Genomic DNA, 12,441 nt, shown 5'->3' with positions numbered 1-12,441 from the left:
TACAGACTGTAGTAGGAAAATGTTTGTATGATATCAAGAAAACGAACTTCGTTACTCAAATTGTTGGAATTTTTTTTTTCAGCTAAGTAAGGAATTATTTATGTAAAAATATTTGAATTCTTAAATACTTAAAGTATTTTGTGAATTTGTGTATTTTGAAATTGTGCTTCGAATGAAAAAGTTGTCTACGTTACTTACGAATTTTACTAAAAGAATGTTAAGATAAATTTAGAAGGACTGAAATGTAAAATGTTAGGCTATCCAACCAACACTAAGTTAATTTTCACTAGCGTGAGTACCTCAGGCTGAAATTGGATTGTAGGGTGTCTGTCTAGGTCTAGTTGGTTTAATTCTAACAAGTAAATGTGGGGTAGTCGTTAATCGTTGTACTCGTTTTACATAAAGCACGCTGGTTTACATAAAGCTCGCACTCGTTTTACATAAAGTTTTACAGTACACAACGCTGGAGAGGAAGGGGGAGTCTTAATGTGGATAGAAATATTGAAATGAGTAAATGTAGGAAAGGCTGAACTGTTTAAAAAAATGTTGAAAGTGTGGCAATATGTTTAAGCACGTACTAAACTATTTTCCTTCCAGATACCTGGAAAAAGACAGAAAAAGAAATGCTAAAGAAGATTTTGTAAATATGTGCCACATTGTCCATCTATAAAAACTTAAATTTAGTTAAAATGTAGATAGATTAAGATTGTAAAAGTGAACTCAGATGTAGATTTAGAATTTAGCTATCTTATCCAGGCTTTTAAAGCCTTGTTATGCGATAGCTAAATTCTGGCGAGGGAAAATGTATGGTTTTCCTTATTTTGCATAACAAATTTATTTTAAGTTTAATATCTATTCTAGACTTCTCAATTTCCCCTCACATTCTCTCGCCAGGATATAAATTTAAAGTTATGTGAAGTGCTTATTTAAACAGGTGAATATCTGAGTTTTTGAGAGCGTGTTTCGCTAGCCAAGCGCACGTTTCGTTATTATTTCCCTGATACGCTTGTAAGGCTTTTCGAATTATCAGATTTTAGTATCCCGCCGGCTAGGTTCCTGTGAGTTCACCTTTTAGGCGTAACTTAAGTGCTATCTTGCACTATTTATTTTAGGTTTGACTTACATTATATTCTACGTTTAATTTTCACCGCAAGTTGACGGTGCTTGTTTAACGCACGAAGACAGTGCCTTTCTGTTAACTATTTTGAATTAATAAAGGGTTATTCTTACCCTTCGTCTGAGTCAGTAGTTTTATTCATGCCTGTGCAAAAATTCTCTAGGTCATTATAAGTCTATTTTAGTTTATGTGGAACAAGAGGGAAAGACTCTATAACCTCAAAGTGAGGAGCAACATGGGATTATTATCGTAAATTAAGAAAAGTGGAAATTTTGAAACTTTAAATGAATTAACTGTGGCGGACAAATTAATAGAAACATTGGCCCATATAAAAATTCGTCAAGGAAATAACTGGTTCACCACAATCAATTTAGCCAAAGTAAAGGATCTGTATCTTACTTCGAAAGGAAAAACGATTTCACATGCAAGAGTGATACAGCTGAGCTTCCGCTGAAGAGTTTCGAATAACCAGTGCAGAGAGGCGAACGATCCGAACTCAGAAGGGAAAGTCCTATAACCAGAAGAATAGCCACCTCCAATATAGGAGGAACTGGAAGGGGAAAACGTTTGCAGATAAGACGAGTAGCTTTCGCACAAAGTAATGCTATATTTGTGGTAATGCAACTCATTTAGCGCGAAACTGCACCGAGAGTATTAACCGAACAAAGCAAAAGTGCTTCAGATCCAGGTTGTTGCGTATGTAGAACTATGCTGTCGTTGCGGAGGTAGCTTTACGCAACTTCTGAAGTTATTGTAAACAAGTAAAAGCATCGGAGGTTATCTAGCCATTGAGATTTATTATCGTCAATGTGAATGGAAGGGAGGTTGAATTATCGAAGATAACAGAACTCATATTACAATCTAGAGACCAGAGAATGTTCCAAACGTAAATTACCATTAGGAAGTGATTACCTCGATTTCAGCTTTCGGGAAAGAAATAAAAGCGAAGTTAATCAAGACTTTTGTGGAAATAAATACGAGAAGGAGCAGTACATTAGAATATCCACAGAAGTTATTGTAGCTGTCACAGATAAACTGAAAGAACCGCGGGCTAATTCCTACAAATATACAAGAAATGATGGAGGAGGAACACGAAACACTCTTTACACAGATAATTAGAGATTCGAGGAAGACAGGTGACGGAATAGATGTAGAAAAGAGCCTAGCCTTCAAGATGACGGAAGATGGAAAGCAGTTCCAATTCAGGAACTTAGTAAGAAGTGTTCTTACTAAATTTAGTAAGAACACTTCCATTAGAAAATGGAAATGAAGGATTTTTATCAGTTAATATTAAGATAAATAACGAGGAAATTAAGTAATCAACGTCACAGGAAGAGAAATTGGAAAGGGAAAAATTAAAAGAACAGAGGGAATGGGACTACTTAGAAACTAACAGATCAAATTTAAGGAAGAGGAAAGGATATTTTCTTTTAATTGACGGTTTGATATATCGCAATGACAAAGCTTCGAGAGAAAAGGTATACCAACTGGTATTACTCACGAGAAGATGCCGGAAAGTTCCTCAGTTAGCACACGAATCACTTTCGGAGCGCAGCTGGGAACTAAGGAAACCAAGGAGCGGATTCTGTGCAACTTTTTTGGTCATCCATGGTTAAAGGCATTGCAGAGTACTGCAAATCTTGTAAGAACTGTCAGCTGACTTATCCGGAACGACTAAATGTGAGAACACTCATAACTCCAGTGTGCAGACCGGAACTGCCATCGTGAAGTCATGAACATGGATGTTATTGGTCCTATCGATCCACCATCGGGTCGAGGATATAAATATGTAATAAGTCAGCATATACGGTGGGATGAAGCTATGCCCATAACTTCTTTGAGTGCCAGATCCACGTGTGAAGCACTGATATATATATTTTCTAGAGCAGGAATACAAAACATAGTAGCAAGCGATCAGGAAACGAATTTTACTTCGGCAGTTTACTTACCGAGAATTTCATTCCAACTAGCAATGGTTTAATCAAGCAGTGGAATAGAGGCGTTCTTAAGAATATGTTGCATCACGTAATGCTAGAAAATCCCAGAAGATAGACAAAAAATTTCTATTTCTCTAATTCGCCTATAAAGAGGTTCCAAACTGCAGTATGGGAGTGTCACCATTTAAACACTAATAGGAAAATGAAGCTCGGGGACCTCCTGCTATTTTTAAATCATACTGGTCAGAGTAAATACCTTATCATCTAATATGTCACAGTCTGTTGGGGAATATTTTCAAGATCTGAAAGTACGATTGCAGGAGACAGCAGAACTAGCTTCTTTAACTGCTCCGAATAAGCAGAGAGCTTATGCCAAATATTTTAACAGACGCCCCTCCATTCGAAAATTTGATGTAGGAGAGCAAGTACTGCTGCTTAATAAAGATTCCAACAATGAAATATATGCGAGATGGACGGAACCTGCTGAAATAGTGCAACACACTCCTCCGTATTCTTATCAAGTCACCGGATGGAAAAATTCCAAACGTACCCGTACATAAAATTCGAAAATACATACCTAGAGTTCAAGCAGTGGGAGAGTAGTAGTTGAAAATGAGAATGAATTCGGAGAAATTCACCCATCTCCGCCTAACAAGATATTTCCAAATGACGGAAATAAAAGAATAGAGATTACTTCACTAGATCATCTAGATGATGCAAAGACGGAGAAAATGAGGACATTACTAAGCAAATATCCTAAATTATTCTGAAAACAAATTCGAGTAGTTGCCATAGGAGAGTACAAGATTAGGCTAACGCTTAATTCAGAACTGAAGAAACCATATCCTTCATTCGTTCACGTATTATACGTAACTCTAAACTCAGAATTTATAATTACGGTTATAAGAACGGTACTAATAAAAAAAGTCCAATGTCCATTCTCAATCCAAATGTAATCATAGAAGTCTGATTTTTATATTTACTTTGTCATGCTATTCTGTATTCTTTTTTTCATTTATGTATATTTATATCTTGCGTGTATTATATGTATTTGTTCACCACTTGTGAACTATTGATTCAAAATTATTTTGATAACATAGATTCAGTTAGACAGCTTTGAGGGTTGAATTTATAGTGCGTGAATCTCTTCAAAGTTTAAATTAAATAACTATATCTCAAATAAGTTACTTTCTAAAATATTTCGAACTTTCAACTATGTTCGAATTGGAGTAAAACGTCAGCCCAGGCACTCAGGTGTATCAAACACTATTCCACAAGAAAACGCTAGATAGGTTTGGATTAAAATCATTAACTAAATCCAGTAAAATGCTTCAACTTACGATAACAACCTCCCGCAAATTGGACAGCCGAAAATCAACGCACGTAAGGCAAGCAGTCCTGCGTGCTCCGATGATGAAAACAAAAAGAAGTACAAGGCTCTGGATGAAGATTCCTGTGATTCGGATACTGAACCAAAAGGAGATGTTACCATAAGAATAAAGAAGCCTAATCCATCTGACGACGCTGCGAAAGCTCGGAAAATATGGATATGGCCCCTACTACCGATGGTGATGCTGTACCTCTACAACCGGCAGCCAATCACAGCTTGAGTGGAAGAAAGCCTCCACCAATAATTATTAAAGATAGTAAATACAACTGAATGGACATCCGAAAGCTACTAAGCCGAAATAACCTCTCTCTGCACGACTATTACGATCAAACTATTCAAGACGGAGTGAAAATACAGGCCAAAATCGCCACCATTTATCGATAAATTGCTAAAGTACTTAAAGACAAGGGTGTATTCTATCACTGCTACGAATTACCTGAATCCAAGCACCTTCCTGCTTACATAAAAACTGAGGACATTTCCGAGGAAATCATCGCGATGGGATATAAATTGGTTCGTGTAAATCAATTAACACGACGTAGGAATGGGGATATTACAAAACTCCCCCTCTTCCTTGTTACTCTGGATAGAACTGAAGAGAATAAGTCATTCTCTCACGAAAAATTCATTCTTGGAATGAAAGTGCAAATCGAGCAATACAAAGGACGTGCTGGGCTTTTGCAGTGCTACCGCTGCCAGGGTTCCATCACTCTCAGATGAATTGTTTTCATGAACCCAAATGTGTTCGCTGCGGTGAATCTCATCAGTTCTTTCAGTGCAAAAAAGATAAGTCTACACCCCCCTAAGTGTGCTAACTGTTCTCAGGAAGGTCACACAGCCCATTTTCATGGATATGAGAAGTTCCCGAAGCCCAAAGCCCATCAGCAGGCAAAAATGTATAGTGGCAGAGTCGTCACTAACAAAACTTACTCCCAGGCTTTAAATGGCGGCCTAGCCCCCCGAAGCTGTAAGTGAAGCAAAACAAGTATTGACAGACCTAAGAATGCTTGTTGCTGGTATCAAAGAATCGGGTCTCACCCTCCTTCTTAATCAATCAACTAATGACAAACCATCACAACCTGAGAACTCTGAAAATACGGCCCTCCATGAATAAATGCGTCCTGCAAAGTACTCCCATCCGTTTCGTAGTCTGGAATGCCTGCGGGCTTCTCTCCAAGCTGCACGAACTGCAGCACTTCCTTATCGAACATGATTTAGTTCTTGGTCTCATCACGGAAACTCACGCACAAGCGTGTTATGGTCTACATATTCCAAACTATCGATCATATTGATGTGTTCGGCTCAGCCACCGTGGAAGCGGTGTAATGATCTACGTAAAAAAGAACATTCCTTCATGCCTCATAAGTGTAAATAGGACTCAAAGCTGTGAAATAGTCACAATTGCTGTTACTTTCCGTCATTTAAAACTGTGTATTTTAGTGCTTTATACAACTCGCCACAAAATAGACTGAATGAAAATTTTCTAGACTCACTTTTTCCTAGTGATTCCCCTACATTGTGGCAGGTGACTTTAATGCCAAGCACTTAGCTTGGAACTGCAAAAGAGGAAATTCCAATGGAGATACCTTGCATCGCTTTATTAGTAGTCGACCCATAGTGCTTCACCCGCCTTCGGATTATACTTATAGGCCCAGCAGAGTTGAACGCTCCGATATACTGGACATTGTTCTTACCAACATGACTGTGCCCATGTCTTTGGATGTAATTTATGAACTTTCTTCCGATCACCTCCCTGTGATTGTGACACTTGGCATCTTTAACACGAACCAACCACTCCAGAAATGAAATACGGACTGGATTATGTTTGAAAACGTGTTAAAAATTAGTAGTCTGAACTTTAACAACCTCAGAACTGCTACCGCTATTGATACTGCCGTGCAAAAGCTTACGAATTTCATCCAAAATGCAATCAAAGATGCTAGTGAAATTATTGATAGTAACTAGTAACAATAAAATCTATAGACTGCCTACTAATATCCGGCAGCTCATGAAGCAAAGAAACCATCTCCGCAAACGATTTCGTCTTACAATGGGATCCTGCACTTAAAAAACTTATAAATCGCCTCAATAAAGACATTAAACGTCTTATCAATGAGTTCAGAGAGGAATTGTGGCATGAGAAAGTACTAAATTTAAAAATTACTGATGGCTCATTTTGGAAACTCATAAAAAATTTTAAGTCCGATTTTGCTAGTAACCGCCCACTTCAGTATGGCAATCAATTCGTGGTAGCCAATAGCGACAAAGCTAATATGTTTGCTATCTACCTCTTCAAGCAGTTCCAACCAAACGATTGGCCTGCGAACCCTGAATTCGAATTGACCACTTTAATGAAAGTGAGGGACTGGTTAAATGCTCCATCAGTCAGAAATCTCATCCCTTTAACTACTCCCACTGAAGTGATGAACATCATCAAAAAACTAAATAAGAAAAAAGCACCAGGTATTGACGGTATTTCAAACCGAGCCATTTGTGCATTACCAAAAAATATCATTTTAAAACTCACCAGCATTATCAATGCCTCCTTATCTACTTCTTATTTCCCGACTAATTGGAAAACGATCAAGATCATCCTCATACCTAAACCTGGAAAAGATCATACTCAACCTGATCATCCATCAGTTTGCTACCTGGATTAGGAACCCCATCAGTTTGCTACCTGGATTAGGAACCCCATCAGTTTGCTACCTGGATTAGGAACCCCATCAGTTTGCTACCTGGATTAGGAAAAGTGTATGAAAGAAACTTACTCAGTAGATTAAAACCCTATCTTAGCCTTCTCCCCCCTGAGCAGTTTGACTTTCGTGCAAGTCTTTCCACCACGAAGCAATTATTAAGAATCACGGAATTTACAGGAGCTGCTCTCCACTCCAAGCTCAATATCGCTCTCCTCATGGTGGACGTGGCGAAAGCTTTCGACCGCGTCTCGCATGACGGGCTCATAGCTAATCTGATTGATCTCCATCTGCCAAAAAAACTCATTCTAGTGATTCTCTCGATTCTTACAAATCGCACCTTCCGTGTTGCTGTGGGAGATGCACCTTCTGCTACTAAAAACATCGATGCTGGAGTCCCGCAGGGCTCGATCGTCGGGCCGTTACTCAACCTATTTTATGCTCATGACTTCCCAAATATGGAAATTCACAATAATGCTTTATTGGCCTGCTACGCAGACGACACTGCTCTAGCAGTGAAGTCTGCAAACGTTAACCATGCACTCAAGCAACTTCAGAAAGTCGTCCCTCTTATTGAGAACTGGTGCATGAAATGGAAAGTCTGTGTAAATGCCCAAAAATCTCAACTACTGCTCATCCGCCGAAGGAAAAGGAATGCTTTCTTAAGAAGACAACTGACTGTATTTAATGAAGAAGTCCCCAGGGTACAAGAAGCCAAATACCGGGGTGTCATACTAACCACAAGTTTACATGGATTTCGCACATAAATCATGTACGCAACAAAGCCCTCAAAGTCATGAAGTACTTATACCCCATGATCGGAAAATACTCTAAGTTGAATTTAGCAAGAAAGAACCTTGTTTACACTTCCATTATACGCCCGATAATGACCTATGCATCAGCCACCTGGGCTGCAGCAACCGATAAAGACATTCAAAAACTCCAGATCGTGCAAAATAAATACCTACGGATAATAACAAACACACATTATTTTGTTCGAAATGATCTCCTTCACAGGGACCTGAAACTGGAACCAATTAAGGATTACCTGCATAAGACTAACGCGAAATTATTTGAAAGTGCAAGAGACTGTTCTCATCTGCAGCACTTTAGAATTTTCCATTGCGATATCCTCAACGAGGATAAGCATCTTCGACACTTTGCTGCCTTTATGATCCAAGAGCATGGAAATTTAAATTTTCCAACTTAATCTTTACTAATTACTGTTTTACTGCAATCATGAACTTATGAGTGCTAATTCCTGCGCTTCCACTAATAGGACGATGAAATCACGTCAACGTGATCATACTAGTGACTTTTCTGTGCTCTTAGTAGTTTGTCATAATTAATAATCCAGCATTTACTTTTATGCTGCCTATACAGATATGTAAATATCACTAAAAATTTCATTTACTTTGTTATTTTATTCTATTCTGTTTGATTTATGCACGTATTACATCTGGATTCACTATTGCGACGAGAGTGTAACTTGGCTATTAACTTTTGATTACCAAGTACTTTGATACACTTTGAATTATACAATGTGATGAGACCAAGAACTTTTCAATGCATACCTCTCTCTAGTACTTTAAGAAGCTAATTTTCATATTTTATTTTCTATTTTTCGATATGAAAACACTTTTTTTTAGTTTTACTACTGTGGTGTATCCACTAATCCAATGCCGTTCGCTGTTACACGTGACTATTGGTCACGCCCCCTTTCACCAACTAGCTTGTACCCCGGACGTATATTCAACATTCGCTTACCTGATGCGCTCTTTGAAGCATGATTTTAAGACAGCCGGAACAAAGCATGCATGCTATTCGCGGCATATTCATCGGAACTTGAACAACTTATACTCAAATAAAAGCTCACATGAAATCATAGAAGCGGAATTTGTGAAAAAGACACCACCCATAACTGTTAAAGCAGATTACCCTATTTGGAGAAAATAGCTAGGGCACGTACAGGGTCGGATTAAGGGTGTCGTAGGCCCTAGGCACTCCAGCAGCGTAGGCCCCGAAATAATAAACATTTTTTAACTGAAATTGACCGCTAATATTAAGTAATAATTTTGTTGTAGATATAAATCCGAAAATGTGATGATGCGGTAAAATAACATTATTTTATTTTGGGATTTTAATGTTTTTATTTTTCATAGAGCCATTTTCAATAGCCATAATTCCAGAATTGAGTTTATCTGCAACAATGCAACTTTTATATCTACCAAATTCCATGCAGAATTCCAGGGTTTTAGTACATGAACATGACAAGACATTAGCCGCCGGGAAAACCTCTCGGACGGGCACATGCGTTTGACACAGTTGGCCACGTTTCCATGCCCACTACCAAACGCTTGCGCGCGATCGAGAGGTTTTCCCTGCTGCTAAGGTCTTTTGTTTTAGTAGCTCAGTTGTGTAATAAGTTAATATGTAAACACTACGATAGAGCGTGTATGCCTGTGCTTGTATTTAATCACGCTCAACCCCAAGTCAATCTTTAGTTTAAAAACTGGAAGTTAAATTTATTATAAGTAAGGTAAGTAAAGGAAAGTTGTTTTTATACTCTACTTATCTCAACCTAGTTTTTGATTCTGGAATATTGCTTCATTCCATTATAAATAATAGAATTTTCATTTTATCACTTCTTATTAGTATAATAGTCCGCCGTAGAATGCAGCACAATGCAAGGAACTTTGAGTAGGCCTACTATGGGGTGGTTTGGCCATACTATTGTAAAAAATCTCCAGTAGTAGTCGTAGAAATAGTACAGTCCAAATCAGCTTTGGAATAGCTTAATTTTAATCCATACTCGTAAATCCGGGTTTCGTTTTTACAAGTTTAAAATGCATTACTTAACAAATTTAAAATAACTTTTTAGATTTCTGATAGCATAATAAAAGCGACGGGCGCAAACTAAAATGTATATTTAAAGGTGACGAGAAGAAGGAGAAAACAAGTTTAAATTTTAGTTTGTGCGTGCCCATCGCTTTTATTATGGTATATCAGAAAGTTAAAAAATTATTTTAAACTTTTAAGCGCAATTTATAAAAGCTTTTTTTAAATATTTTTTTTTTTAGCGAAAAATGTCTGATGGATATAAAAGAAAACACCAAAGTGGACATGAAAAACGCAAAAAGAAAGAGAAAGTGAGTGAGTCGCTTAGTAAAATTAAAGGTTCTTTATTGAAATATGTTAACATTTCTAAGGAGACAGAAGATAATGCAGATGCGGTAGATATTTCCTCGATCGAGGTTAGACCTAAAGAAGCTGAGGCTTGTTGGGACTCGCAAGAATGTTCAACCAATAAAACTGAGAATGTCACAGAAGACGAGGCTGACGGGGGTTTACGAAATTTTAACGACGCTTCCAAGCAGGTGGTGCCTGAATCACTACCAACAACATCAGCCTCAAGTATTTTCAGTTCTGATCCAGCACGGTGGACAACCATAAGCGCAGATCTTATCGATTACTTCTCTCGTAATCACCCTGTGCAGAAATTGGATATAAATTTTAAGTTATACGCCACTAAATTTGGCGAAATAATGAGATGTCCATCACAAGATTATTTTTTCAGAAAACTGAACAACAATGATATTATAAAAAGGGACTGGTTGATATTTTCCGAATCTACTGGCAAGTTTTTTTGTTATAAATGTATTTTGTTCAAATCGGACCTACCTGGAAATCCAAACCTGTGTAACCAATTCCTTACAGGCTTTAATGACTGGAAAAACGCACGTTCGATAATTTCAAGTCATGAAGTGTCAAAAGAACATTTTGCATCTATTTCTGCTTTAGTGAACTACCAACAAACTAGAAAAATTGATGAGACGTTTGATATTGTCAAGGAAAAAGAAAGCACATATTGGACAACGGTTTTAAGAAGAGTAGTGGAAGTAATTAAGTTTTTGGCCGAAAGGGGACTAGCGTTTAGAGGCGATAATGAAATACATGGTGATCCTAGTAATGGCAATTTTCTTGGGTGTATCGATCTCTTAGCCAAATTTGATCCGTTTCTAGAAGAACATGTAAGAAGATACGGTAATCCAGGCCGCGGAAAAGTATCATATTTATCCTCCACAACGTATGAAGAACTAATAATTTTACTGGGGTCAAAAGTATTGGAAAAAATAGTTACATAAATCAAAGAAGCCAAGTATTATGGAATCACTGTGGATTCTACACCTGACGTTAGCCATACGGATCAACTCTCCATAGTTATTAGATATGTCTCAAAAACTGGAGATATATATGAAAGATTTTTGATGTTTGTTAAAATAGAAAAACATGATGCCAAGTATCTTTTTGACACTCTAATTTCAGTTTTAGAAAATCAGGGAATAGACCCAAAATTTTGCAGATGTCAGTCTTATGACAATGCGGCTAATATGAGCGGAGTGTATTCGAGAGTACAAACTAGATTTAGGGAAATCAACAGCGCAGCCACTTGGGTACCATGTGGAGCTCATAGTCTTAATCTAGTTGGCACAGCGGCTGCAGAAAGCTGCTTAGAAGCTGTAAAATTTTTTGAAATTTTGCAATCGCTCTACAATTTCTTTGCAGCGTCCCCTCAAAGATGGTCTAAACTAAGGTCTTTGGGAAGTAAAATTTCTGTAAAAAGACTTTCAGAGACCAGATGGTCAGCACGTTATGAGGCTGTAAAAACATTATGTGCCCATTATGATGATATACGTGGTATTTTTACAAATATTCCAACTAGTGAAGGTATGAAACCTACAACAGTGATTGAGGCACAAACCTTAATCCATCAAATGAATACTTTGGAGATGGTATTACTCACAGTTATTTGGGAAGATCTACTAAAACACGTCGATATTGTAAATAAATCTCTTCAAGAACCTGGCATCGAGTTTAACACGATGGTGCGACTTTACGACAGTTTAATTCAATATTTATCTCACTGCAGAACTGAGGACATGTATAATAGCTATTATCTTAAGGCAAAAGCCCTTGCACCAGATTCAGAATTTAAAGAATCCGAAACTAGAGTTTGTAAGAGAAAACGACAGTTCGATGAAGGGCCAGATGAGACTCCCTCTCGCAGTGCCAAAGATTCCTTTAAGATTAATGTTTTTTTTATTGTTCTGGATGTGCTTTGCGCTGAAATGACAAAGAGACGCACTGCGTATACCAGCCTTTATGACACATTTAGTTTTCTTACGGATAATACACTGACCGAGGACATTATCAAGGTTAAGGCTCAAGCTCTGGTAAAAATGTATCCGTCTGACTTAGAAGAAAACTTTGTTGATGAGTATTTGATTTTTTCAAATTTGT

This window comes from Stegodyphus dumicola, chromosome X2 (genome assembly GCF_044657685.1).
Source record: "Stegodyphus dumicola isolate Sdum_Otavi_A_Nest chromosome X2, ASM4465768v1".
Lineage (NCBI taxonomy): Eukaryota > Metazoa > Arthropoda > Arachnida > Araneae > Eresidae > Stegodyphus > Stegodyphus dumicola.
This window is presented reverse-complemented; position numbering follows the sequence as displayed.